At 49.4% G+C, this 6000-nt stretch overlaps 1 protein-coding gene across 17 annotated transcripts in view; it reads right to left on the reverse strand.

Annotated features, from left to right (window-relative positions):
• MEF2A (myocyte enhancer factor 2A) overlaps positions 1 to 4393 on the reverse strand; it is a 187707-nt gene extending 183314 nt beyond the window's left edge. For 6 of the 17 annotated variants that reach the window (XM_069559216.1, XM_069559207.1, XM_069559218.1 and 3 more), the window contains exon 1: positions 3856 to 4047. The gene's annotated coding sequence lies outside the window, so the exon portion shown is untranslated. Of the gene's footprint in view, positions 1 to 3258; positions 3533 to 3855 lie in introns of those variants that run through there. The other 11 variants (XM_069559217.1, XM_069559215.1, XM_069559204.1 and 8 more) reach the window with 7 other exon arrangements.
• Positions 4394 to 6000: the final 1607 nt, after the last annotated feature.

The raw sequence follows: 6000 nt of genomic DNA on the forward strand, positions 1-6000 counted from the left end.
GAGTACACAGATAAAGCATACAAAAATAATTTAGTTCCACCAAACAATTAAAATGAAGAATAAAAAATTATAATTACCCACTAGAGAAAAGCTATTTTTTAGATATATATACACCAGGCTTCCCTAGTGGCTCAGTCAGTAAAGAATCTTCCTGCAAGGCAGGAGACCCAGGTTCGATCCCTAGATGGGAAAGATCCCCTGGAGAAGCAAATGGCATCCCACTCCGGTATTCTTGCCTGGAAAATCCCACAGACAGAGGAGCCTGACGGGCTACATATAGCCCATAGGATGCAAGAGTAGGATGTGACTTAGTGACTAAACCAGGTATGTTATAAAAATATCTTTTCTAATTTCAAATTTTAAATACCGTATTTTAAAGATGCCTCTCACAAATAATCACTGAGAGATATGTTTCATTGAAAGTTAGGAAATATACTCACATTTGACTTTTATTTTTTTTAATATGCAGAGAGATCATGGAAGTTAGAATCCAACAATCACTGCAGATAAGCCAAATAAACATTTAATGTATAACAGGACAATGAATTTAAGATGTTGGGATATTTTATCCCAAACAAATATATTCTCCTGTATTTATGCATTATATGAACTCCTTTTTGGTAACAAACACAAAGATGCATGTAAGAGGCAGATCGCCCACACAATCATCACAGGAAGGACGGGATGGAGGGAGATGAGGCAATACACATTTTGTACACACTTCGTACATTAAGCCTCAAGCAACCCCTAGGACCTATCACACCACTGTTTCACTTAATTTTAACAATTCTGTGGGGCAGGTGGTAAAATTCCTTCCCATTTTACAGAAGATGTCTCATAACTTTGTCAGTGGCAGAGCTGGGATCAGAACCAAGATCTGACGACAAAGTCAAGCAGCCTTCCTTTACTTGCAAATCAGCACAATGTGTTAAAGTGTTTTTTGCAGGAAGTTATCTAACTAGAATATAGACTTTATTTTCCATATTTATAGTTGTCTTATTACTCCTCAATTTAGTAATATTCAGAAATTTTCTTTCTAATCTAGAAAAAAAGGCAATGCTAAACATGTTCAATCCACAAAACATCATTTTTCATTGCTCCATCACTAACACAAGAAAGATTTCAGCTAGACTTTGTAACATTCATATGTGCCAAGTGTGCATCTTTCAAAGCAAAAAGATACATGCATGGTCTGATTACAAGACAGAATATACAAAATTTAAAATACCCACAGAAAATCGAGGACCATCATCATTGTATGTTACAACAAATCTCTCTTGCTAGACTTTATAAAAGCAGCAAAAGGAGAGAAAAAAAGATGGTTTTCCAAAACCTGACTGATAAGCATGCTATTTCCCAGTAACAAATTTATGGTTTCTTCCTCCTAGATCAGAAAACACATCTATTAAAATAAATTTTCATTGAAATATTTTAACTTCAAAATCATATTCTAATAAATATTTTCATAATTACTTAACTACTCTCAGAATACACTTCTATATTTCTCTCTTGATAACCAATGAGTGATGACATTGCTGCTTGAATATTAATAAAATTAAACTGCACTGCATCCTAAAAGTAAAATGCAAAGCAATAATGCAACTGCCCTGAAAAATAAAGCCTCACCATTCAAAAAACTCATCTTGAAAAGATTATTTCTAGTTCCATTTACCAAAGCAAAGGTCTTTGTCACAAGTACTCCCATTAAGGAAGCATTAAAAACTCTTAACAATAAAGATCATTCTCAAGCTTTAATTCAACAGTGATATTAACAATTATTACTTCTAAACCCCAAAAAGCTACTTTCCTTCTACGGAACATCCTCCACCACTCAATCACTCATTACCCTAAACAATTTAGTGGGGAGAAAAAAAAAACTTCCTAGGAAGTAATTTAAGGAGTTAAACATAATTTTATCATCCTTTCTCCAAGATGAATAAAACCATTATATATAACAATAGTGTGAATTAAATAATTGTGTTTAGAGAGATCACTACTACCTCACAATGGCTTTAGTAAATAAACTTTCACTGGAAGCACTCTTTCAGGTATTTTCACTGCAACACCATTACCACAACTTTTTACACTTTACTACACTGCTCAGTGAGAATTAAAAATGATTTCAGAATCGGTTAGTGCATCATCATATAGAACTAGACACACAACATGCGTTCATTGTTTGATATAAAGTCTAACTAAATTTGTCATCCACTTTAGTAAAGACACTTTTGACTTTTTTCCTAAAACAAAAGCTGCCATTCACAGGAAAAGACATGAGTAAAGACTTATAACTTCAAAAATGAACCAAACCAAAAGATGTACATACAAAAGTCATAATAAACAAGGGTTATTTTATCCTCATTTCTTAAATTCATACTAAAATAAAAGCCATTTCTGTGTTTGCAGGAAAAAAATCTTTAAGCTATTTTGTTTACCTTTGCCACAGACTGTACAAGTACTGCCAAGGTAACACAGATTTTAAAACTGACAACTGGAGTACTTGGCAGTTGCCAAAACAACACAGCTGGATTCTTAAAGGAAAAGTGCTCTTGTGTAATGTACACCTAATTACAGCTTTAGGGAACCTTCTATTTACTAAAAAAAAAAAAAAATACACATGGAAAACATACTGCACTAAAACTTGACAATTTTCAGACAATATTTTTTTAAAAAATACACGTAACTTAACACACCACAGCAGGCCTTTTTAAAAGCACACTTATTAGAATCACAATCTCACTATAAACTAAAATGCAGGTTAACATTGTGCTATGACTCTTCAATCCGCACATGGATCCCTACCGGATCCTGACAGGATGCTCGCTTCTTATCTCAGGAATCAAGTCATCAGGTCTGAGGACATTTTTACAGTGACACTTTAAGGGGGGGGGGGGGCGGAGAACACAACAACTTGTTTTTTCTAATGCAGAAACGCTCACCATTTCCAAACTTGTTACACTATCTCACCTACTAAGGGATCCTCATGGATCAAAGACAGACGGAATCGAACTGAAGGACAAAGTTTCCATCACAGAAAACCTTCCCTGCGAGCCGGGATCTACTTTGGATGGACGTCCGGGGGGCAGCGAGCGGTTCCCTACGCAGCCCCTTCTCCCCCGCGACGTCTGCCCGCACCGTCGGGAGTCCGCACCCGCAGGTGCCCCCGGCCCAGGCCACCTTCTGGCCGCAAGTACCGAACCGGCCAGTGACACACACACTCACCAACACACACAGAGAGTTCCGCTCCGTTAGACCAACCTTCTTCCAAAACAGAAGTGAGGGAACTTCTTCCAACAAGAGCGCAAAACGCCTCCCGCAGCAGGGGTCAGTCGCTTCGGGGAGACCCCTGCCTCGCACGGCAAGGTTAAGCAAGGGGCCCTCGGGCGTTTCCCCACAGAGAGCCTTCGGACCCCCAGGGAACTCCCTCAACTTTCAAGGAGGCGACGTCCGCCACCGCCCCCCAGCCCCAGACGCGACGTGCGCCCCGGGAGGCTCCGAGCGCCCAGCCCGCGCCGCCGCGCCTCCCTCAGCCGGCCCGCGACGCCCCTCAGCCCTCGGGCCCGCCCTCGGGGCACCCCGCCCCCACCCCCACGGGAGGCGCCGACCCCGACGCGACCACTGCTCGCCGCCTCCCCGCACCCCACCCGGCCCGCCGCAGCGCGCCTCCGCCCCGGCCCCTGCCAGCGGGACGCGGCGCCGCGCCGCCGTCCCGGGGGCCCCGCGGGCGCCCCTCCCGAGCGGCGCTGCCCCCCGCCCCGGCGCCCCCCAGCCCTCACCCGGTCCTCTCGCCGAGACGCAGCCCCCTCGGGCCCCACCGACCCCCACCAACCGAGCCCTGTCGCCCGCGGCCCTCACCCGGTCTCCGGCGAATGCGGGCGGGCGCGCACACGCCGCAGCCAGGGCCCGCCACCCGCGCTCCGCGCCGCCCGGAGCCGCCTCCTTCAGCCCCGGACTCGCCGGGACATCCGCGCACGGATCCCCACACCGGGGCTATTTTTAGGAGCCAGGCCCCGGCCAGACCGGAACTCGTTCAGTCGGCGCGCGTGCGCACTGCCCCCACGGCCCTCTGTGTTCCTCCGCCAGGCTCGCCTCTCCCTACCTTCCCCTTGCTCCCTCTTTAGCGTCTCCCTCCAGGTTCTCTCTCAGGGCTGAGTGATCCCCCTGGTGGGGCCCAGAGCACTTAGAGTGGGAAAGACAAAGGTTACGGGCCAGGAGAGCCACACGGTGTGAGGAAGAGCACTGTCCCACAAAGGCGCGCGGGGCGGACTATGTTTTTTCGGGTGGGTGAGGAGACGAATCACCCGGCACAGGAAGGAGATGACGGCGGTTTGGCGCCGGGGCAGCGCGCCGGAGCCCGCTTCCCTCAGAAGGACCGTGTTCTCCTGGAAGGGATATTGGTCACTTGATGAGGACTCGGGCGCCTCCCAGGGCGGGGCGGCCCGGCGGCGTCGCGCCCCGCAGCCCCCGCCTCCCCCGCGGCGGCCTCCCCGACCAGCCGCCGAGGCCCAGCCGGGAGCAGCTCCAGTGACGAGGCGCGTGGCGGGTCGCCTAGCGCGGCCGCTCGCTCCGGGCAGCCCGGGGTGCCGAGGGGCGGGGCTCCCGGGGGCGGGGCCGGCGTCGGGGCGCGCGCCCGGCGTGGCCGCGAATCCGGTGCCAGGCGGCGTCGCTCCGGAGGGCCCGGATCTCGCCCGCCGGACTTCTGGAGCCGCCACCGGAGCCCCCCCGCGGGGCGCACCCGGCGCCCCCGACCTCCGCTCGCCCCGCCCACGGCCTCGGTGCGGCCGGTACCGCACCTGTGTTTTTGCCGGGGCTGCCGCCAGCCCACCTGCCCTGAGCGAGCGCGGTGGGACCCAGGCCGCTGGCACGCCGAGGCAGGTCGGGCCCCGACCCCCCCCAGACGGCGGGACTTGAAGCGGCGTGGAAGGTGGGCGACGCCTTTCTGGGTGGTCAGCCAGGCTCCCTGCGTCCCAAGAGAGACTCGACCTACTAGCCTTTACTACTAGTAATAGTTGCTAGTAGGCGCAGCTGGTATACCTTGAGTGCTGAACGGTGTGAATAGTTTGCATTTGATAGCTCGTCATCCTTACAACATCCCTATGAAGTAGATTCAGTTTCTATTCCCATTTTACATAGGAAGAAAAGGAAGTGACCTTCTGAGGTTACAGCTGAAGAGGAGGGCACTGGGCACTTGAACTCCTGACCACCCTGCGTACTGCCTTTTCTGAGAGAGGTGCGAAGGAGATGCGTTTAGGGAGCTGTTGGTTTTTGTCGAGGGTGGTCATTAGGAGGTGAGCCGTTGTGGTCTTTGCATCGTGAAGGCTGTTCGCCTGGCGTTTCTACAGCCACGCTGCCTATCTCTGCACCTATGCAGTGGACACAGAGCCAAATAATTATATTCGTTTGAAGATGAAAAATTCATTCCCAAGGCACTTGAAAACAAAGTGGTTGGGGTGAGTGAGCAGATTCGCAGAGGCTATGCGGTAGAGGAACTGGGAAGTTTCAAAGGAAGCTGGTGACTAGCAGGCTTCCTCCCTCAAGAACAAGGCAACCTGCTGGGGAGAGCCCAACACAAAAGTGGCACACAAACACCAGCCACAGGCAGATTAACCTGGAGTTCTGCTCAGAGTTCCACAGTGTGTTCAGAGGAATCAGTAGCAGGAAGGGTTAAAGAAAAAAAAAAAAAGTGTTAGAATTTGGTGTGACCCTGCAAACCATGTGGAAATGCACACTTTTTAACCTGCCAGAAGCTGCAGACCCAGCTGGATTTGGCTTCTCTGCTGCAAGAAAACAGAGTTGAAAAGTTTTCCTTCAGAAAATGGTGCGGTGGAGGGCCCACAAGCAATGGCTTCCCCATTCACCTACTCTTCATCCTGGAAAGAGAAGAGAGACAATGAGAACACATTTTTCTGAAAGAGTTTTTCATACTCTCATTGTTCCTTCCCATCTACCACCCTTGGCAGAAGCTGACCTTCTTGGAGGTACAGAAGACTCAGTTCAGGC

Source organism: Ovis canadensis, chromosome 18 (genome assembly GCF_042477335.2).
Source record: "Ovis canadensis isolate MfBH-ARS-UI-01 breed Bighorn chromosome 18, ARS-UI_OviCan_v2, whole genome shotgun sequence".
In the NCBI taxonomy this organism is placed as follows: Eukaryota; Metazoa; Chordata; class Mammalia; order Artiodactyla; family Bovidae; genus Ovis; species Ovis canadensis.